The sequence below is a fragment of the Protopterus annectens genome, chromosome 4.part0 (assembly GCF_019279795.1).
Source record: "Protopterus annectens isolate FY-2018-M chromosome 4.part0, PAN1.0, whole genome shotgun sequence".
Classification (NCBI taxonomy): Eukaryota; Metazoa; Chordata; order Ceratodontiformes; family Protopteridae; genus Protopterus; species Protopterus annectens.
This window is the reverse complement of record NC_056733.1, coordinates 424,500,047-424,522,833: the sequence shown is the minus strand read 5'-3', so window position 1 is coordinate 424,522,833 and position 22,787 is coordinate 424,500,047. Positions and strand designations below refer to the sequence as shown.

General features: G+C 41.3%; 1 protein-coding gene across 7 annotated transcripts in view; it reads left to right on the top strand.

Annotated features, from left to right (window-relative positions):
* The window catches only part of MTMR3 (myotubularin related protein 3), a 2,239,538-nt gene that overhangs the window by 5,764 nt on the left and 2,210,987 nt on the right, over positions 1–22,787 (top strand). For 4 of the 7 annotated variants that reach the window (XM_044068370.1, XM_044068372.1, XM_044068373.1 and 1 more), the window contains exon 2: positions 9,332–9,423. The exons of 2 other annotated variants lie outside the window; for them this stretch is intronic. The gene's annotated coding sequence lies outside the window, so the exon portion shown is untranslated. Of the gene's footprint in view, positions 1–8,082; positions 8,173–9,331; positions 9,424–22,787 lie in introns of all 7 variants that reach the window. One more of the 7 variants, XM_044068368.1, reaches the window with a different exon arrangement.

Below are 22,787 nucleotides of genomic sequence, written 5' to 3'. Positions count from 1 at the left end.
TTTGAAGTCAGATTTGGAGTCTGCAACTTTTACAGTGTGGGTTCTGTCAGTGAACCATTTGGCAACCTATCTTGTGATGTAGGGATTTATACCCAGTTTAGTGAGTTTAGCTATAATTCCAGAATGGGGGATGGTGTCGAAAGACTTGACGAGGTCAAGATAAGCTGTGTGAACCACATTGCCCTCGTCTACGGCTTTGGTGACTGCCTCAAAGAAGTCGATCGGGTTCCGAAGGCATGATCTGCCTTTCACAAACCTGAACTAGGTGGGGTCCAGAGTTTGGAGGCTACCAATGGCTTTGTTTATGAGTTCTATGATGATACACTTCATGGCCTTGCAGACCAGGCTCGTCTGGCTAATAGGGCGATAGTTCCCAGGATCAGTGGTGGCTCCCCCATTTGTGGAGTGGGATAACTGTTACTGTGTGCCATTCAGTGGGCACAAAGCCTGATATGAGATTATGATTGAATGTGGTGCTTAGGTGGGGAGCCAGTTCATTCTGAAGTTTGTGTAAAATGCCGCCTGGGATGTTGCCCGGTCCCATGGATGCTGTGTTTTTGGTTTTAGAGAGTGCAGCTTTTACCTGCATAGATATGATTACAGGGACTCTGCATTCCTCCTGTATAGATATGGGCCCTTTAGTGGGTGAGAGGGGGGTAAAGTTATCTGCCTGGATGTTGGCAATATCAGTTGGTTCTATAATTTTCGTGGTGTTGTGCTGTAACTCTGTGCAGATCTTGGTGTTGCCATTGAGATCCTTGACATAGCTATAGAATGCTTTGTGGTTGCCCTTAGAATCAGTTGCAGTGTTGTTTTCGTAGCTAGCTTGAGTTGTTTATGGCAGGGACCACCAAATTGGCTTCTTTTTTTTTTTTTTTTTTTTTTTTTTTTGAAGGATAGCGTCTTGGATCTGTTTGGGATAGCACGATGCATGCACTCGTTTAAGTGCTTATAGAGTGCATTTGTGTAGGATTCAGCAGTCGTAACTGTATTGTCCATCTGCATGGGTGTCATGAAGTTTGCAACTTCTGTCTTAAGCATGAAGTTGGCTTTGGAGAAATATTTTTACCGTGGTTTCTTTAATGGTGTGTGGGGGCGGATCTGGGGTGATTTAGCTTGTGGTCGGATCTGACCAACGAGGAGTTGATTCCGGGTGTGGAACACCAGTCCCTGATGTTGGTAATGACTAGGTCTAGGATATTGTTGCCCCTTGTGGGGGTGTGGATATCCAGGGCATTGGAATTTTTGAATTCCAGAAAGCGTTGAGTGAAGGAGTTGGTACACGAGTAGTTTTCCCAGTCAAGAATATATAGGGGCAGTTTTTCTATGCAATTAATAGACCTATTCTGTTATTTATCATTTCTGTGTTTTTTATTTTTTATTTATTTATTGTTTGTAATTTTTGTGAAATGTTGTATATTTCACTGGGCTGAGCCTGAAATTGGTCAATATTGATCAGTGGATTACCGTGGTAAACAAATAGTTGAATTCTTGATGGGACATATACCTTTAACATTGCTTGGAATGGTAAAATCCAAATATCTGGTGCAGAATGAATAAGAGAAGACCAGGAGCCAAATGGGAAATGTACCAAACAAGCCTGTATACGAACTCCGTTTATTGCAGTAAAAACACACCAAGATTAAACACTTTCGTCTTTCACATAGAAGACTTCATCAGAATAAAGCGCACTGATTCAAGATCCATTTTTATACCAGTACATGTTAAATAATAGATAAAATTGAGCCAATGGTATTGTCAAAAAAAGTTACATGAAAAAATGGTCACATGAGCAATATTAAATACACAGGATGTTAATGTTCAAGCCAGCTTAGCTTTTTACAAATAAAACACTGTTGTATATTAAATACCTTCAGCATATATTTAAAAATGCAGGCACAGTAATGCATGTAAAAATGTTTTTCATAGATTTGTTTTCCAGGGTTGGAAGTATTTTCAAGGAATCATTTATATCTGGTGGAAAATTAGCTGCTAGTCTGAGTTGCTAAGCCAGCTCTTTTTATTACTTAATAAATTCTTCCAGTCACCCCCCCCCCAATCTATGTCCACAGTTTCCAAAATACCAAATTTAAAACCTTTAAAATTAGAACAAGTGAGGGAATGCCTATATAATGCACTTTGTATCCTTCTTCTTTTTTTAACATCATATACGTGCTCATAGATTCTGCTTATTAACGCCTTCTCCATTTTCCCAACATAGAATCCGTTGCACGTATCACAATAAGCAAGTGGTAAAATGGTTTCCTTTCTTGAATATAACTTTAGATGCCATCTTATTAGCTAGGTGGGTTTGAGCTGCTTTGAAAATATTAGTACATTGGGAGCACCTCCCACAAGGTATTGTACCACAACAACCTTCTATTGGTAAATTCAACTTGTTTTCCATAAGATGTTTAATATTCATGCTCACCTTGCTGATAAACACTGGTGTATCTCCCACTGCAGTTAACACATCATTATTTACCCTAAATATGCTCCAATTCTTTTTAAATATGTTTTTCACTTCATATGATGTAGAACTGTATTGCACTATACATGCATGCTCATAAATTTCATTTCACCAGGATCTCTGGGGGCTAGATTAGTTAATGGGTGGTTTTCTAACAGGGGCTTATATTTTTTCCCCATCTTGTGTAAACCTCCTCAATAATTTGTTCCACAATCTGTTTGGGGTATCCCCTTTCTAAAAACAGTCCTCTTAATGTGAAAAATTCCTGCCTCACATCACTCAACTCTGAAGTCATGCATGGAATTCTTATAGCCTGTCCTTTGACTAAGCTCTTTTTCTGTGAAAGTGGATGTTTGCTCGTATAATGAAGGTAAGAATTACAAAAAGTACTCTTGCGAAATATGTTAGATTTGAAACATGTAGGTGTATGGGAAATTGCCGTGTCCTAGTAATGTATACCTCTAATGTTGTAGCTGTAAGTAAATTCCAAAAGTGAAGTAGTTTTGTTCAGGTGGTTAATAAAGTTAGGGATATCTTCCACTTTTCCCTTTGACAAAATAAAGATGTCATCCAAAAACCTGCACTATAACTGGATGTTGTTCCAAAATTCTTTGGAATACATATTTTAATTCCCAGCCTAATAATACTATATTTGCATATATAGGGGCGCAGGCAGCCCCCATGGCAACTCCTCGTTTGTTGGAAATATTGGCCCTCAAAGAATAAAAAATTAGTCTCTAAGATAAGTGCCATCATTTCTCACACCAGGTTTACTTTTAGCGTGATTCAAGGTGGAACATGTAAAGAATGTCTTTCAAATAATTCTAGTCCTTCTTGCTTAGGAACACAGGAAAAAAAGATCTTTCACATCAGTGGTTAAAAATACCAAATCGGCTGCCCATAGATTTTGTTTAAGCTGTCCTAGAAAATCCCAGGAATCCTTAACTAGATGTACTGCTCTCTCCACTACATGCTTAGTCATTTTATCTACAAACAGTGCCAGATTGTGTTTTGGAGCCACTGGCAGTGATGCTTTTGTGTGTTTTTGGGGTGCCGAATATGACCGACACCTTAGGATAGAAATTGGTAAGAAAATTTAAGGAGCTCATTTAGTAATACGTTTGTCCAGGACATATTCTTCTAAGTAACTGTCAATACGTTGATATGCAATATTTATTTGGTTCTTGGAAACCTGTGCATAATTCTCTTCATTAAATAAAATATTCTGAATAATGTTGGAATAATCCTCTGAATTGAATATTACTATACCACCTCACTTGTCAGGGGTCATAAGTAGTCCCTTGTCCCCCCTCAGTTGATTCATGAGAATTCTTTCATCAGAACTTAAGTTGGCATAAAACTTCTATTCTGAGCACATAATTCATACATGTCTTCTTTCACTGCCTTCTCAAAAACCAAAAACATATGAGGGGATGGAGTGGTGGATTGAACACACTACTTTTCTTCAGAATATTTTTGTGGGCACTTGCCTCATTCCCATGGCAGAATTTGAAGTAGAGTTTGAAAGATTTTGTTGCAGTGGATGATGAAGTGGCAACCTGTAATGAACTTGACCCAGAAGCAATTTTCCAAGTGATGTAGCCAGCATTGAGAGTGCTTTCTCTGTTTACCTTTGTAATAAGAAACAGACCAAGATTGACTCTTTTTTTTTCTTCAGAAAGAATGATTAAACCATGAGAAAACAGTAAATGTATTTTTGTATGATACTGTATATATGATTTTGCTGTTTTGATTATTATTTTGTATGATATTCTGTTATAAAAGCTGTACAGGAAAGTAAAGTTCATGTATGTATCAGTACAGTAGACAGAGTTCCTTATGTTGACCAGCTTGCTACAGTCCCTTGGGTGGTCAGCTTTGAGGTTAAAGGACCGTAACTGGCACTGATGAGTAGAGTCAGGTTTGATATATAATTTTGCAAGTGTCTGCCCCTCGGAGATCTAATGTTATAATGAATACTTTATAAAGCTGTATTTTCACATGTTTTAATGCCATGCAGAGCTTTTTGGTATGAACAAGTGAAACATGTTTTGCCTTTTGTCAGTGTACCTTAGCTCCGATCTGAAATGGTCTTAAAGCAGATGTGTTTTTTTTTTTTATAATATCGGTCAATGGGATTGTCTAAAATCAACTGTACAAACAGGAAACTGAATTTTTTCTTATAGTATTTGATATATGATTTGGCTTTTTAATGTTTGAAAGGTTTGTGCATTCTTTTGCTGAATGATGAGCATAGACTGAACAGAAATGGACCCAATACTGATTCCTAGGAGATACCCCCATTAATATTCCTCCTATATGATGTTTTACCTTGGCTTTAACCTTGCATCTTCTGTTTCTTAGCCATTATTGATTCCAGTCAGACAAATTATTTTAATAATCAAAGATTCTGTAATCTGAATTTTGTCATGAAGGACCAAGTCAGAAGTTGTAGACCAATCTAGATATCACATCAGTGGGAATATTTAGATATTCTTCATGTTTCACTGTTGCAGTTATCACATTTGGGTTATCTGCCTGCAGGTAGCCCTCAGCCGGCCTGCATACCAGAGTCTGCGGATTTCTGCATTGGATGCTGTTGCTTCTTCCATTACGTCAGGGGTATAAAACATGCAGCTGACACCATTACATCAGTCTTTCTTGCCGTGCAGTGCCCGAAGCAGAAGCAGTTCGCAAGTGCTGGTCATCCGACTCCTGAAATTTTCATTTTCGAGTTTCAGACCTGAAATCTTGAACAAGATCGGTATCCCATTGGGGATCCTTTTTTCTTGTTCTATCCAATGTCAGAAAAATTAACAATTTGTCTTCCCTGTGGAAAGCAAATACCTAATAGAAACTTTCATTCTTACTGCGTCACCTGTTTAGGCCCAGACCACAACATCCCTCGCTGTCAGTTTTATGCCTTGTTCAACGCCCGAACTGTTTGTCATCTGATTATTTTTGTAGCTAAATAACTCTGTACTCCGAAATGGTTTCGTTATGCCATCCGACTACCGATCTTCCAAAAAAAAGTAATGATAAAGGCCGCATAGGTCCAAAACTGCCGACGATGCTTCCGTTAAGCTAGTCAACAGTCCGCCAGTACTCGGTGAGGCGCTTTTCTCAGCCCCTGATACCCACTGCTACAGATTTGTAGGACGCCCAAACCCTAACAGACTCATCAGACTATGCATCGGGGGCTCACATGGCAGGGCAGTGCATTCAGGGCAAATGGAACCCAAAACAGATGCACCTGTATATCAATCAAAAAGAAATGTTATCTGTACAGAATGCTCTGACAGCCTTCAAAGACCTTATTCTTCCAGGACAACTATTGGTAAAGACAGACAACACAACACTACAGTTATGTTATGTGGTACATAAGCGGGGGGGAACCCATTCCTACCCACTCTGCAGACTAGCCATGGCTCTGTGGAACACAGCCTTGAGGTACCAAGTGAACTTGCAATCTAAATTCACTGGCAGACAACTTAAGCAGAAATCTCAAGGACCCACACGAATGGAAACTGAAACCCAAAATATTCAAGCTCTTGAGTAACAAATGGGGGACACCAGAGGTAGATCTGTTTGCCTCCCCTCAGAACTACCAATTGAACACATTCTGCACCCGAACTCCCCACAGTCAAGCTAACGAATGCCCTGTCCTTTACCTGGGAAAGCCTCTCAATTTATGCCTTTCCCCCTCTGCCTCTCCTCTTGAAGGTTCTACTAAAGATCAAACTGGGCAAGCCAAGGACAATACTGATTGCCCCAGACTGGCCGTGCCAGCACTGGTACCTCCTTTTGCGCAGGCTGACAGTGCTGCAACCATGGCACATGCCTCAGACCCCTTCCCTGCTGTCTCAGCAGGCAGGCCAGATTCTACCCCCACAGCTTTAAACCCTGAACCTTGCAGCCTGGCTAAATCCCTTGAGCTCACCTCTAGCAACCCTAAGTAAGCAGGTGCTGGATGTCATTCTTGAGGCAAGGAGGCCTAGTACTAGAAAACCCTATTCAGAAAAGTGGAAAAGGTACTGTTCCTGGAGCCAGGCTCAGGGGATGGGCACAACTGTGCCCAGCTTACCTCATATTCTAGATTAACAGAAATGCACCACAAGGACCTATCTTTCTCTTCAGTTAAGATTCATGCCTCTGCCATTTCAGGACATTATAATACTGTTCCACCCTTCTTCTGTCATCCCCTGCTAAAACAATTCCTTAGAGGGACCAAAAATTTAAGCCCCCCCCAGGAGAGCTCCCACTCCAGCCTGGGACCTTAACTTTGTATCGGAAAAGCTCAATCTCCCCCCCCCTTTGAATCAGCTGCTACAGCAGAGTTGAAATTCCTTTCTTGGAAAACAGCCTTACTTCTAGCCATCACTTCCGCAAGAAGATTGTCTGTACTGCAGGCCCTCATGGCAGTGGGACCCTTCATTATCTTCCATGCGGATAGAGTTTCCCTCAGGACAAATCCATCCTTTATGCCCAAGGTGGTGTCTAGTGTGGCTCTAAACCAGTCCATTCATTTGCATACTTTTTTCCCTAATCCACAAAATAAGGGGGAAATGATACTGCATTCTCTGGATGTGCACAGACAGCTTAGATTCTATTTGGACAGAACTAAGCTTCTCAGAAAATCTGACCAGCTGCTAGTTAGCTTTGCTGCAGGGGCAGAGGGGAAGGCTATTTCAAAGCAAACCATTTCCAAATGGATAGCCCATTGCATCTATTTCTGCCACAAGCACCATGGAAAACCTACCCCACAGGGGATAAGATCACATTCCACCAGGGCTGCATCTACCTCTACGGCAGTTCTCAGAGGAGTCCCTACCAGGGACATCCTGGAGCGCAGTACATACTTTCACCAAGCATTACCACCTGCCTATCTTTTTTCTAAATTCAGAGCTGGATTTGCCACAGCAGTCTTACAGGGCCTGATTGCTAGCCCCAATTCTCTTTAACTGCCTCCTCCCTTCCTTAGCTTTGGGAATCAACCCAAATGTGATGACTGCAACAGTGAAACACTAAGAACATAGTACAGTTGTGTACACTTAACATAAACGTAGATGTTAGTGTATTCACTGCTGCAGTTGTGGTTACCCTGCCTCCAGCCCCCTGATTTCTCTTAGCTCTACCTTTCCTTCTTGTCAGGCATATATTATATCCTGTGTATTTACTTTTTGCTGGGGGTGTTCCATACCATATAATTGCTTCCTGTTGTGGGTGCACCTGACATCTGGGGCAAGAAAAACTGATGTAATGGCATCTGCTGCATGTTTATACCCCTGGCGACCTGACGTCATGGAAGAAGCGATAGCATCCGGCGCAGAAATCTGAAGACTCTGGTATTCAGGCCGGCTGAGGGCCACCTGCAGGCAGATAACCCAAATGTGATGACTGCAACAGTGAATACACTCTTAACATCTACATTTTATGGGAAGTTTTCACAACTGTACTTTCAGAAGATTCAACAATACTGTCATTGAATGACAAAATATTCCTTCAATGTAAATGACTTTATCTGTGGTGACTGGCATTCCTTAATTGCATAAATGAGCTGTGAAAAAGCATACCTTGTTAAGACTTTTTTTTTTTCTTTTCCCACCGGAAAGGCTAATCAATCTTATTGGCATGTAATTCACCACCAAACCAGCTGTACCTCCTTTATGGACTGGAACAACTGTAGAGACTCCATATTTCAGGTAGATAAGAAGATAGTAAAGTTGACAGTTGAGCGACTGTGACTTCGTTTAAATTTCTTTCTTTCTCTTTTTTTTGTTCTTACTTTGTTTTATTTATTTATTATTGGCAGATTTGGGTCTGTTGAGTGTGGTGCTTTGTGAGCTCCAGTTTTGCTCCATACTTTGTTTCCCTGTATCTGGATTAATCCCCTTGAACTTCAGGGATGCCAGCAATTGGCAAAGATGATGTGCAGGTTTACCCTGGTCTGTATTGGCTCTGGGAGATGGAGAAGAAAGTGAATGCTGTACGAGTAAGGAAGAGAACTTGCTGCTGTGGCCCAGTGTCCCGTGAGCCTGTGTTATAATCCTAGAAGAGGTGGGACATCTCCCACTTCTGTGAGTAACGTCTCCTTGGATCCACCCATTCTTGCCCAGGTGCATTCCCATTGATTTCTGGGAGTCCAACAGACGTTTACCACTGAGAGCACACCCTGAGCATACACTTTCTAACCCCTTCCCAAATGAAAGCGATCCTGAAAAACCTTGTCATTCTGCTCCACTGCCCTGATTTGCTAACTTAACCCAGTGCACCCAGATCATAGTCAGGACTTCTTTTTTTTTTATGTCACAGAGGTTGTTCCTACTTTTGGCATGTTTCAAGTATTGGGAGGGGTGTATGTTGAGTATCTGGAGAAGCAAGTATGCTAAATATTGATAATGTTGCTTTTCCACAGCCTTCACTCTGTCTGCATACATATTTAAAAGTATTTCAAACACTGGCATTAATGCCTTTCCGGCCTGCCAATAAATCATAACAGTTGTTCCCATAATTTTTGTCCCATACATCAGCTACTCTGCCAGAGATCCAGTTAGTACACTTCTCACTGCTACAGATTCTTCTACATAGGTTGTCTGATTCCCTTCTACTTTTTGATACAGTATTATTTCGATATTTGTGTTTAGAGTTTGCTGTTCAGAGTACTTGTATTCTGAAGGTTTTGTTACTACAGTACAACCTTTTGCAGAGTTGCATGTTTAGTGCACACTTTGTCTAAGAATTAATTTTCAAATTTTAATTTTGCATAGATATGGTATAGAGCTGCAGATCACTGTCTGTACACACCTGCCAGCATAGCAGCTTCACTAAAATATTCTGACCTAGCCTTTTTTTTTTCCCCAGCCCTCTGGGATGCTGACCTCCTGAAGACACAAACTCTGGCAGCACTTATTAGCTGACTATCTAGAGAAGAAGAATCAAGTGCACTTAACTAGGTAAACTGACAAAATTGTTTTAGTGTTATATCAACAGTTTTTTAGAATAATATTGTTTTGCAACTCTTCCTAGGGGTGTGGGTTCATACTTCCATGATTTTCTGTATGAAAGAGTGTATTTTTTTTTTTAACCAGCTATGTAAATCTCTGATCTAGAACAACAACCCAGGAGAGATGCAGACAGATCATTATCTTTTCCTGTTAGGGGTTGCCACAGTGGAACAATGGTCTGCAGAACGATTGGCAGTAGTGATTGTGTTGAGTTGCCAGACTGGCAGACAGAAGGCGCGCAGACATGCACATTCACACGTAGGTCCAGTTTAGAGTGGCTAGTCCACCTGCAGCATGTCTTTGGGGTGTGGGAGGAAACCAGAGCACCCAGATACAGATCAGTGTTTAAGAATGTGAAGAAAATGCATAATATAAAGCAGTGCACGCAGTCTGTGCCAGCTAATGGAAAGTTAGACTTTTATATAGACACTGTTACATTGGGGCTTAAATAAAGAGAATACCTGCATGAAGTAGTGCAGTTTCCAGAAGAACTTGAGATAACCAATGGCTGCCAAATTAAGTAATGGTACACTAATATATTGCGGATCTTTTATGTATTTAGATGAAAGGACTAGAGAGAGGGAGATAGAAAAAAACGGGGAGGTGTTGAGCAGAGCTAGACCGAGAACTAAAATATTAGTTGCTTGGGGTAAAAAATACAGAAATGTACACTGTGGACCAGGTTGTATAGCCCCTCGCTACCAAAACAGAACTGCAGTTTTGTCAGTTGGTTTTCGGTATACTTGAGGAAAAATATGGTGTATAGCACAGCAAGATTGTGCCATTTGTTTCCTTAGTGCACAGAGTTATTAAAGAGGAAACTGGAAGGATAAGACTGCATGAGTACACAACAGACCAAGTGTGTGTGTGTGTGTGTGCGTTCGCGCACACTACACTTAACAGCACATTTAAGCACTTGAGGAAAGAATCCTGTAAAGAAAGGGTTCCTATCTTCACTTCTTGTGCACCATGAATGCCTGTAATGCAGTGAGTGTTGGAGGAGAGTACACTATAAACAGATGATGCAGATGTTAATCTGTGCAGTCTGCTTGTGTGTGCTGCAATAAGCTCTTGAATCGCAATCTAATATTGAGGTAGGATGCACAGTGCATGGCAGCTGATGTGCCCTACGTTACAGGAATACACAAGGTCTTGTTGGGAGGTCCTGAATTTTATGATGGTAGTACACACTGTGTACTTTTGCCACCTCACAGCAAGAGGTTCCTAGGTTCGATCCTCGGGTGGGGTGCCTTCTGTGCGGAGTCTGCATGTCCTCTCTGCTGATATGCCTCTGTGTTTCTGCCTTTGCCAGACCTCTCAAACACTCGGGTACATATTTGACCAGACTCCGGGAAAAGTATATAAAAGGTCAGGGACACCTTTAAAATATTAGTGCCATTAAGTTGAGACTTTGAGAGAACCAGAGCATATTTTCTGAAGTAAAAGAAGTGTCTAACTCTTAATTATTGTCATTACTCATTACGTGTAATTCACCACCTTTCTGGCCAAAGTCAGTAGTTTTCGGAGGGATTCAGAGGGACAGAGCTAAATTGTTTCAAAATCAGGGACATCCCTCAAAATTAGTGACAGTTGGGAGGTATGGCCTCTGCCCTAAACAGATATGCCAGTGTTTGTCCTGCTATGATACTGTGTGTGGGTTGTAAAGTGATGGTGTAACATTATTTCCTGCTAGAATGGCTGCTTCTCTTATCACAGTCATGTAATGTAATCCAACAACAACTGTTGGTAAAGATCCACAGAACAAGTTGTGTGGTATGGCATTCCTATTTTTCCTTTACATTCACTCATTCTGATGCATGATATATTTATTTCAGCACCAACTTGTATATCTACCGTGGCTTAGTAGTACTTCATGCAGTGTAGTGTGTACAAGGCCCGGTGTTCGAGACTGAGGTGTTTTATTTTGCTGCTGAGCAGAACAAGGGCCGTCACATACAGCGTGACTAGGGCACCTTTAAGCAGTTGTAAGTGGGTTTGCGTAATGTTTAGCAATGCTTAGCTAAGCACAAACAAGAGCAAACCCACTAACTACTGCTTAATGGTGCTTACTCCCGCTATCCCCCGCGCTCATTTCTTTGAAAGAAAAGAAAAATGGGGATATAGGAAAGTGGTGAAAAAGGGGCACAAAGAGGGAAAGACAGTAGGGAAAATAGATCGAGATGTGCAGGACTGGTGTAGGGAAGGTCCATAGCTGCCCATTTCTTTAACAGCAACAGCTGTGCATATGGAATACATTTGGAGGTAAATATGAAACCTTCAACCCCTGAGAGAGGGGTGAGGACAAAGTATGTTGTAATGCCAATTAAATTACATTTTATGTTTCCAGGGGACATGTGTGCAAAATGGGCTGCTATGTAAGGAGCGTAATTTTTTTTTTTTTTTTTTTGGGAGCAGATTGCCCTCTTTTTTTTTTTTTTTTTTTTTCAGGTGAGAGTGGAATGTGGGGTAGGGGACGTAGGTATATTTGGGAAGGTAGGTTGGGGAGGTAAACAGACAAGACAAACAAGACTCATACAGGGGCGGGATATGACACATGGTGGGTGAACACAGTTGATGGGGAGGGATGTTTGGAAATCGCAAGCCCATGAGCCCATAGGTGGCAACAGTGGAACTGAGATCCCCACCCATTGGCAGTCACCACTGCACCTTCACAGCCCAGTGGGTGGCTGTGTAGGAGGGGCAGGCTGACCCGGGAGTTGCGCCACTCGTGCCTCAAGCTGGCGTAGAGGTTCTGCAACAGAACGCTCGATCTCTCAATGCACCACAGCCTGTACTGTTCGAAGGGTGATAGGTGGCCCTCCTCCACCCACGCTTGCACGGGGGGGTCAGGCCCCATCCCCTGCAGCGCTTCCACCTGAAGGTGGCACAGGGCCAACAGAGGAGGAGGAGGTCCCAGGCTGGGCACTGGACCTGCTGGTGCCATGGCCAGCTGAGGTGGGACAGGTGGGTCTGCTGGGACCAGCCTTCCCATACAAACTATGTTTTGGAGAATTTTAATAAAGATGTGGGTTAGTAACAGGCAACAGCATTCCCATTTAGTTATAACAGCATGCAGAAGTTGGATTTTGCTAGATCATTCTATACATGAGCTGTATCTGACATACAAACTGTCAAGGATGCAGATGTTACTGCTACATATTGAGAGTTGCTCACACACACTACTGCTGAGATGGTACACTGCCAGACTCAATTTCACCTGAACATATCTAGATAATTATATGAAAGTAATCAGTTATATGTTAACAGCTCCCTACATTTCTGGCAGCACACTGACATTTCTGGGGAACACAATACTAAGCTACTCATGTGCCAGATTAACCTGTACACGCTGGGCATGGACCCAACAGTTAAGGGCTGTAAATATGCATAAAAACTACTGGTACTCCCTTCATCCACTTTGTATGGGCCTACCCAAGTGTGGGTTAACTAACACTGCTTAATACAACAGTACTATTTCTAAAATGCAACATTACAACAACATATCAAAGAATCACACACACACACTCCAGGAATTATACCTTTATTAAAGATTTATTACACCTTTATTGGGTTAAAACACTGTTTTGAAGGCTCTCTCATTTATTTTATATAACAGTACATGCCGAATAATTACTAACCTGCCTGGTGATGCAGCCTATCTTCATGGGCTTGCTGATTTATAGCCCAGACACCTGCAGCTGTGAAGTAAATGCAGTGATAATGAGACATACCTATCCATAGTATAGACAAGAATAGCAATTCTTAAATACTTAATACAATGGCTACTTACTCAGTAGTGGGGCATTTGCCATCCCACGGGCCTCCTGGATCCACTGGTCCAGTTGATCCTCCTTACGTCGCTTCAGGTCAGAGTAATGGTGCCTGACCTGCTCACCAGTCCGAGGAATGCCAGATGCACTGGTGAGATCATGAGCTAGACAGTTCCCGGCTTCCGTTTTGTATTGGGTGCCCTGGTACTGACCCCGCAGGAGTCTCTTCTCATGATTGTGGACAAGGAGACAAACCATTACTTTGGTCTCCTCAGTGCCCCAACGCTGCGCTCGAAATAGAGTGCCTTCTCCAACACTGGCAATGCAGAAGGGAGCTACAACCATTTATGGCAAGTATTCCCGCCTGTGGAGCTTAAGTATGCCTCATTTCCCGCACTTATTTGTGATTGGCCAGTTTTGAAAAAAACTAAGCTGTAGGCACACCTGCTTAGCTGATGTTAGCAATGTTTAATATTCCTTTGATATGTGTCTGTTGAAAGTGCATGGTTATGAAATGCTGTCATGGCTCAGTGGTTATGTACTGTGACTGTAGTGCACAGTATCCCGGGTTTGAGCCCTGTTATTGTTTATTTTCCTACTCGTCAGACCTGAATGGTTAAGGTACAGTAAAGGAGGTGTGGCAGTGTTTAGCTGACTTTGCTCAGTGTTGTTTGTTGCCCGACGCGCTGGTTAGCGCGGTGTGCAGCTACGCGCAAACATGTTCTATTTGCGCTAGTTTGCGCGATGCGCAGCTCCACGCAAAGACATTGTGCTAGTTAGTGCAGTGCTCAGCTACGAGCAATTAAATATAAATATACTCAATACTGGTAAAATATGCTTAGCAGTGCTTTACATTGCTTAAAATAAGTTACTCATGCATCAGTATGCATAACCATTTCACCGTGTATATATATATATATATATATATATATATATATATATATATATATATATATATATATATATATATATATATATATATATATATATATATATATGTATATATATATATTTATATATATATTTATTTATTAAAAATTCGTTCACTACTACATATAAAATTTCAATGCTTTTTACAAAACTTTAAATAATACATGTCAGGAAATATTTTTGTATACAGATTTCCAACAGAAAAGGAAAAGTGTTGTGGTGGGACTCGAACCAGGAATGCTTCCTCTTTGTGCGAACGCTCTAACCACTACTCTATCGCTATTCCGCTTAATTTGTATAGATTTTTCTTATTATCCTATTCGGTGTCTAAACTGCTAACTGTAGCTAAGCAATGGGCAAACCCGCGCAAATACAGGCAGCTATATCGGAAATGGGGGGGACATTTCTTTTACTTTTTATATTTGTACGGGGTTTACTATATGGGGGAGTGTAGTGGTAGAATGTACACATGTGAGCGGACTCGCTCATGTAACTAGATATTTCCCGAGTTTCAAACTTGCAGGGGCGTGGATTTTTGGACTGATCGGCAGTCTGACACGCCCCCTACACTCGTCCACACTCCGTGTTAGTTTTAGAGTTGAGGCAGCACTCCCTCATTAATATGCATGGCGCGCTGCCATCTTACTCTTAGACTGGCTCTTCCGTGTAAGACTAATTTAGTCTTACACGGACGATTAGTGAATCCTGGGGAATGTGTTATTTTCATAAAGGAGCATTAAGAATTCTAAGAACTAAGCCAGTGCTGAAATGGGGAAAGATATCTATAAGAATGTTTGCAAGTAAGGGTATAGAAAATAGTCAAGAGGAGGCGTGGATTTACTGGAAGAAATTAGAAAAGGAATTTTGGAGGGAAAATTACTAGTGGTAGATGGGACTAAGCAAAAATGTGGACTGCAAGTTGGAGATTTGGAGATTGATAAGAGCGTAGAAAAAGGGGGGTGCATGGGCAAGGAAAACTGGGAGTGTCTAGTGAAAGACCATGTCAGGGAGAATTTTAGTTGTCTTTGATGCCTTAAAAAAAGGTCATTATTAGGGCATATAAAATATTGCATTACTTTTTCTGTAAGAACCAATTGGAAGGTGTTAAAAAGATTTGAGTAAAGGGCATAGAAAGGCAATTTTATAAAGGAACAATGGGAAGCAATATGTAGGGTTCCATTGTATGCAGTAAAGACCAGAATGTTTAGGATTTTTGCATGGCAGTGTTTGCATAGCATTTTTTATACCTCAAGTAGATTTAAGACCATCTTTTCTCAGGTAGGTAGCAAGATGTAATGGAGAAGAGTGGGAAATTTGGGAATACAATGAACTGGCCGTTTTTTTCTAAGCCAGTTACAGGAACTGGGTTGCTTAGATATATGATGGCCAAAAAAAGCAGTTCCTAGAAAATAGAATTTGAAACCTGAAGCAGTCCTAATGGAAGCTTTGAATATTGTAAAGGAGGTAAATGAACTGGATGTTGAATCTTTAGAAAAAGGAATTGGCACATTTCTTAGGAAAAAATGGCATTTATGGGAAGAATTCTTGCAGAGTGATACTCAGGAAGAGTGGTGAGTTTTAAAGATCATGTATGTCGCTTGCCAGGTTAGGATAAAACAAGCGAGCATCGTGGGTTCTTGTTCAAGCAGCGTTATTGTATGCAAACGCATCATAAATGTGGTTAAGTAACTTTAACTTATAAACATTAGCTGTCATGCACATGGATTCATAGGTAGGTACTAGGCTATTGGCCCGAGGGCCTAAGTAAGCCTAGCCAACAAGGTTCCCTGGCTTACGCCATTCAAAGTTAATTTCCTGTGCCCCTGTCGAGCAGAGCCACAAGTGATCCCTGGGGTGTATTTCCTATTTCCCATTTCCCATCCACTCATCATGATTTTTCTTGAAGAGTGCTATATGCTTGCTTGACATAGATGGGTAGCTTGTTCCAGAGTATAGCGGAGTATATGGATGTTAACATTCTGGCTGCCCCTTCAAAATGGCACTGAAGCTAACACATGCTTGGTATTTATATGCACACACAGGTCTTGGAAATGCTTCTTAAAGGTACAACACACCTGTTATTCTACGTCCTCTCTTTGTGAAGATGAGTTGGACATTGTCACTGAAGTTAATGCATATGCAATTTTATATAGAAATGATTTTCATCATGCAGTTATACAAAGCTAGATACATATATACAACTACATCCAAGTTGCTTTGTATTTCACACTAGGCTTTGAAATGCAACCATATCCTGTGACAAAACTCGTGGGATCTGGTGTAGCAGTTGTGATTGTCTCTGCTGACAGTTCAGTCTTAGGAACATTGGAATCATCTGCTGGAACAGTATTGGGAATCAAGACACGTTCTGGAACAGGAATATCATCTGGATTTCTCTGAGAGTTAGTCTTTATCACAGGTATGATGCTGCAATATCAGTTCTGCTACAGGAAGAAGATGTTTGCGAGTTTTCCTGTACTCCACATGCTCGGATTTAACAAATATAGGATCTCTGCTCTGCACAAATACTCGTTACTTGACCAATCTGATCTAAACCTTTCGCCATTTGTATCCTCAGTGTCTCTCCTTTTTTTTCAGTGAACAAATAAAGATGCTAGACTTGTCATAGCTGGACTTTTGGAAAGAATGCTTTCTAGATCACTGGGTTTTGATTGCTTGGTTGTTCTTAGCTTTAGGCCTTAATAAACTAGAACTGATAGCTAATGTTGTTCTGGTTTGCCTAGATAGAAGTCTCTGAGCAGGTTAGCCAAGTATATCGTCACGGGGTATGTTTCTGAGACTGAGTAAATTCAAAAAACGTCTGTAGTATCCCGCTTTGACTTCTCAAGTAACTGCTTTGCAGTCTGTACTGCACGTTCAGCAAGTCCATTTGATTGCGGATACTTTGGACTGCTAGTAACACGTACAAAGTCTCATTCTCTCTGGCAAATTTTTGAAACAATTGACTGGTGAATTGCATACCATTGTCAGAGATTAATTTCTGTGGACTGCCATGAACTGAGAAATGGCATTTCAACTTAGTAATGACTGTAGTATAAGTTAAATTAGGTAGTAAATTGATCTCAGACCAATTTGATTGAGTCTTCCAGTACTAAGTAACATTGATTGTTCCACTCTACTATGTCAGTAGCTACAATTAGCCAAGTCAAACACCTGATCTACCTTAGTCAAGTGGCTCTCTTTGCAAATCTGTGCATCAGCATTGCTATATTTATCAGGCTAACAACATATGGTTAAAGCTGCGGTGGTGCAGTGGTAGCATTGTCGCCTCACAACAAGAGGTTCTCCCATTCGATTCTTGGCTGGAGCACCTTCTGTGTGGAGTCTGCATATCCTTCCCGCGGTCAAGTGGCGTTTGAAAGACCTAGACAGTACAAACCACTTAATTTCTTGTCAGTAAATCTGCTGTATCAGTCTTTTCACCAATTACTGATACACCATCTACATAGACCTGCAACAGTATGCTTTCTATTTCATTATTAACTTGCTTTTTGGCATGACCCTTCTTTGTAACTGTGTGAGGCTTACTTGTTTTACAAAATCTTTGAAAATGGTTCCATTTCTTACACTTATGACATTGCTGACCAAATGCCATGCACTTTTTTCTTCCAGACTCCTGGTTAGCACCACAATGGTGACTGCACTAAAGCTTGATTTGGGTTTTGCTGATTCACTCTTGCGCTGTATTGAGCGATGTCTGTTTTGTTGTAAGTACCCTTGGTTTTGCACTGAGCATGTTCCTTTAACTGAACTGTTCTTGGAATGTGCTGGAAGAGTACGGGTTTTACCTGGAAGGCCCGCAGGGGCTGCTGCTGCTGCCATGTGCTTACGCCTGCTTTTGCCTGTCACATGTTGCATGCTATCTACATGAGCTCTGGAGCCTACTTGAAACCATGCTGTTATCACTAGCATATTTGTGTGCCTTTCCCGCTGTGGTGGTGCTGCGGTAGTGTTGTCACCTCACAGTAAGATGCTGTCCGGTTCGATTCTCAGCTAGAGCGTCTTCTGTGTGGAGATGTGCGTGAATGGGCGTACCTTCGTTGAAGATTGTGCATCAGGGCTGGTAACTCGGCACGTAAAAAACTACCAATCATTAACGGACCGAAGTTCTGCTGTGGCGACCCCTAACCGGGAAAAGCCGAAAGACAGCAACAACATTAATCTGACAAATCTCAATGGCTTTACTCAGCATTAAATCACTGTTGCGAAGCAAAATCTTTCTCGCAGCAGCATTATTAATACTGCACACGAGTTGGTCCTTTATTAACTCCTCCCTTAAATCACCATATCTGCACGTGTTATCTTCATTTCTCAGATCAGTTGTATACGCTGCGAAAGTTTTCCCTTTCCTTTTGGTCTCTCGTGTAAAACTAATGCCACCCTAGTGTAACATTAGACTGGGTGTTAGCATTTCTCTGAATTTGCACTTTAAAGACTTTGGGTCTTCCCTTAATTCAGCCTGCGTAGTAACACGAGTTTCTTCTTCACCTTCATATACTGCTGATGCATAGACCAAATGAACACTCCCTTTTAATGGCTTCTGACCCTGCTAGGTTCAGCAAAATGAATGCCCTGGTACTTGCATCTTTACCAGAATAATCTGCTTGTGTAAATATATAGTATTCTTGCTCAGAAGTTCTCCAGTTCTCTGCAGTGCTCTGATCAAACACAAGTGGTTGTGGCTTGTGAAGTCCATCTGCCATATTGACATCTCACTGAAAACTCTTGTAAATATGCACGAACACATACACTTGTACATAACACGTATACATATGCTTGAAATTTATGCCAGTACTTGTACCAACACAAAGAGCCCTTGTATAACTGAATTTCACAAAATAAATTTTCTGGGCACTGTATCACTTTTTGTAATCTCTTTACTGTAAAGCCACTTGCCTTGAAATTGTTGCTACACAAACAGTTTATTTTGTAAAGGCAATAATGCTAAAGTCATTTATCATAATTACTTTACTTTACCGTTTGAGCTTTTGTCTTGTAATCGCTTTAATGCCAGAGCCATGTAATCAGCATTTTACTACCAAAGTCATCTATCACCATTTTAAGAAACATTTCGAACTGCACAGTGTGAATAAACTGAGCAGTAGAAGCTGAGGGCAAATTTTGAAGTAACTGTACTTTGCGAATACACTACTCGAAGTAATGGCATTTTACAAATGAACTGTTTCGAACTAATGGCATTTTGCGAATACACTGTTTTGAAGTAATTACTGTTTGCAAATGTATTTGGCAGAAGAAGCTTAGAGTGAGAAACGCCTCAAAATAACTGTACTTTGCAAATAAACCGTGCACAGCACACTGGAATCTCCCCAAAATGGCTGCACTTTGCCACACAACTCTGTATAGTGCAAGACACGCTCTGTAATGGCGGCATTCTGAGCAGACACACCCAGGCACAAGAAAGTTTTCAAAATAGCTTCACTTGACTGCACTTTGCACGCAACAAACACTTTGGAATTAATGCACAGCAATATGCACATACTGTAAGCACTTTTATACACTTTGAGATACATCGAACAACTCTAGTTATGTTATGTTATTTAAGGCTTCAATCAATGCGAAGTACTAGGCTTCAGTCAATGTGAAGTAGTACCAAACACAGTAATTCGCCCAAAACACATGCAGTCACCTTTGCTTTATTTATACGTAATTTGCCCTTTCCTTCCCTTTTATTATGGTCGATTCGCTCATTGAAAAGTGCCTTTTATGCCCTTTATGCCTTTGTGTTATATTTGTTTTGCTCATTTAATCTCTCTTCATGCCCATTATACTTTCTTGTGCTTGTTTTAACTCTAAATGAGCTCGTTTTACAAGTCTGTGGCAATTCTGAAACCCTTTATGTACTTTTCTAATGCTTGTTTTATCAAATAACTGTTTCAAACATTTCGTCTGATTTAATGAGCTCTTTACTTCGTTTGCTTAATAAACGTTTATGTGCTATTCATTTGCTTAACAGTACATTTTGTAATGTTTCAGTAGCTTGTTAATTCCTCTATCAGAAACAAAAAGATTCTGCCAAAGTGTCTTAATTCTCATAATTTAAAATTCTTTAGAAATCATTGGTGTTTTGGTGAGGGTGTTGTAGGTCTGCATGCTCCCATGTCATCACGCACAGTAATGACTTGAGGTTGGGGGGTGCAGAATGTACTCGCTGACTTTTTTTTTTTTTACATACAATTAGTAATGTACTGGATACAAGTAATATTTTATGAATGCACAAAACTCTTCAGCTGTATTCATTCGCAAAAAACGCAAAGAAAGACAGAGACGGACCGTTGAGGTCCAAAACCGATGACGAAGCTTCTCCTAAGCCAGTCGCCGGTACTCACTGAGGTGCTTTCGCAGCCCCTGATACCTGCTACTTTTGAGTCGCAGGCCTCTACCGAGACCCATGCGGAGTCTGGTATGCCGCAAGATACTCAAGAGTATTGAACCCGCAGATGTCTCTCTGTTGGATGGGTCCGAAGCCGCTGAGCAGGCACCGGCTTCTGAGGGTGTTTTCGGGCCTCAACATTTTTATATAAAACCGCCAGCCTCAAAAACAAGGTCAAAAGCATCTTCTGTCATCTAAAAAACTGATGCCATGTGCTCAGGCCTCAATGCCTAAAAAACAGATGATCAAAATGGCTGAGGGCTTAATTACCTTGATCAGGGGTCCCCCCCTGCTAAGAGGCCTAGGCAAGACACTTATGAATCTTCAGATCAGGTTTCCATTTCTTCTGATCAGGAATTTTCCATTCCACCCTATGAGGATTCTTATGCAGAGGAATCCATCCCATCTGCTTCTCCACCTGAGGATTACTCTTTTTGGTGAAACTTTGCATACTTTAAGGGAACATTTTCATTGGGAGAGTCAGGACTTCTCTGAATCAAAAAAGAGGCTTAGGGATTTCCTTCTTCCTCAGCATAGGCCTTTGGCTATACCTCTTGTATTAGACATTGTTGATGATGTGTTTTTGGAGTCAAGCATGGCTCCTGATTCCCTACCTCCGGCTCCTAGTAAGCCAGACAGATATTACAGGGTTCCTGACTCACACAAATTTCTTTTCAAAAATCCTGCTGCTGACCCTGAGACTTATTTCACAGGGTCCCAAGGATGCTACAGCCAAAAATCCTACCCCCTCTGATAGAGATTCCAGGGCACTGGATAGATGGGGAAAGAAGGTTTATACGTCTGCTACCTTGGCAATCGGAGCCTTAAACTGCCAATTTCTTATGCTTAAATAGCAACAGCATGTTATGGGCCTACTGAAGCAGAAAATGATGATTTCTGATTGTGTGGAAAATAAGGAATTACAGGAATTATTGCATTCAGCAGAACAGGTTGGAAAGCATACTTTGCAATGTGCTTTTGATTCCTTGGAGGGCTCTTGCAGGGCTGCAGTTACTGGATCTGTGATTAGAAGGCATGCCTGGCTCAAGGAGCAAAATCTGCCTGATCATGTTAAAGCTAAATTGTTGGATGCCCCTTTCAGCATGACACTCTGGTAATAAGGCAGAATAGGTTTTAAAGAAAATGGAAGATAAAGCTAAATCTATGCAAATGGTAAAAGATTTCTTGCAAGTGGAGCCACCCAGGTTTAGTAGGTACTGGCCTACTAAAAATTGGTCCTTTCTAGTGTCCAACAGAGCCACTCGAGGCAAATCCAGGCACTCAAAAGGCTCCATATACCAATCACAGGGTTCTTATAGGTCAAAGCACTGGGGTGCCTCCACCTCCAAATCTGGAGGAAACAAATGACAACCCTACAGTAAGCAGTCTCAATGATTTTCCTCTACCATCACCAAGCACTTATCTTTTGGCAGCCCCCTTGGGGGGAAAACTAGCACTTCATGCTCAAAATTGGCAGTTAATTACCCAGGACAAGTGGGTATTGAACATAGTGTCCCAGGGGTACAGATTTCATTTCCATACTTTGCCAATTCCAGACAGATGGCCAGATCTGCCACAAAATCAGTGGGCAGAGGCTCAGAAACAAGTTGTATCCCTCATGGATATGAGGGCTAGTCAACCAGTACCAGAAAAGGAAAAAGGACAAGGTTTTTATTCAAGACTCTTCCTGGTACCCAGCAAAGACCATTCTTGGCATCCAGTGCTGGATTTATCGATTTTTGAACACGTTCCTGCACATTCCAAAATTCAAACTGCTGACTTTACAACAGCTACTGCCTATGCTGGACAGAAACTTTTGGTTAGTGACTCTAGACTTAAAAGGCATACCTGCATATCCCAGTAAGGGAATCCTGCAGAAGATACCTCCGCTTCTAGGCAGTTGTTTTGCATTACCAATTCTCTGCACTGCCCTTTGGCTTATCTACTGTGCCCAGGGTCTTTACAAAGTGCCTGGCACCAGTAATTGCATTCTGCAGACAAAGAGGTATACAAATTTATCCTTATCTGGACGACTGTCTCATTCAAGCAGGGGACAAGGACAACTCCCTCTTTCAACATCTGCCATTTGTAAAGATGCTTCTAACATGCCTTGGGTACACTATAAATGAAAAGAAATACCAACTGGTACTCTCTCAAATAATTACATTCCTGGGTGCAAGCTTGAGTACAGCTGCCCAGAT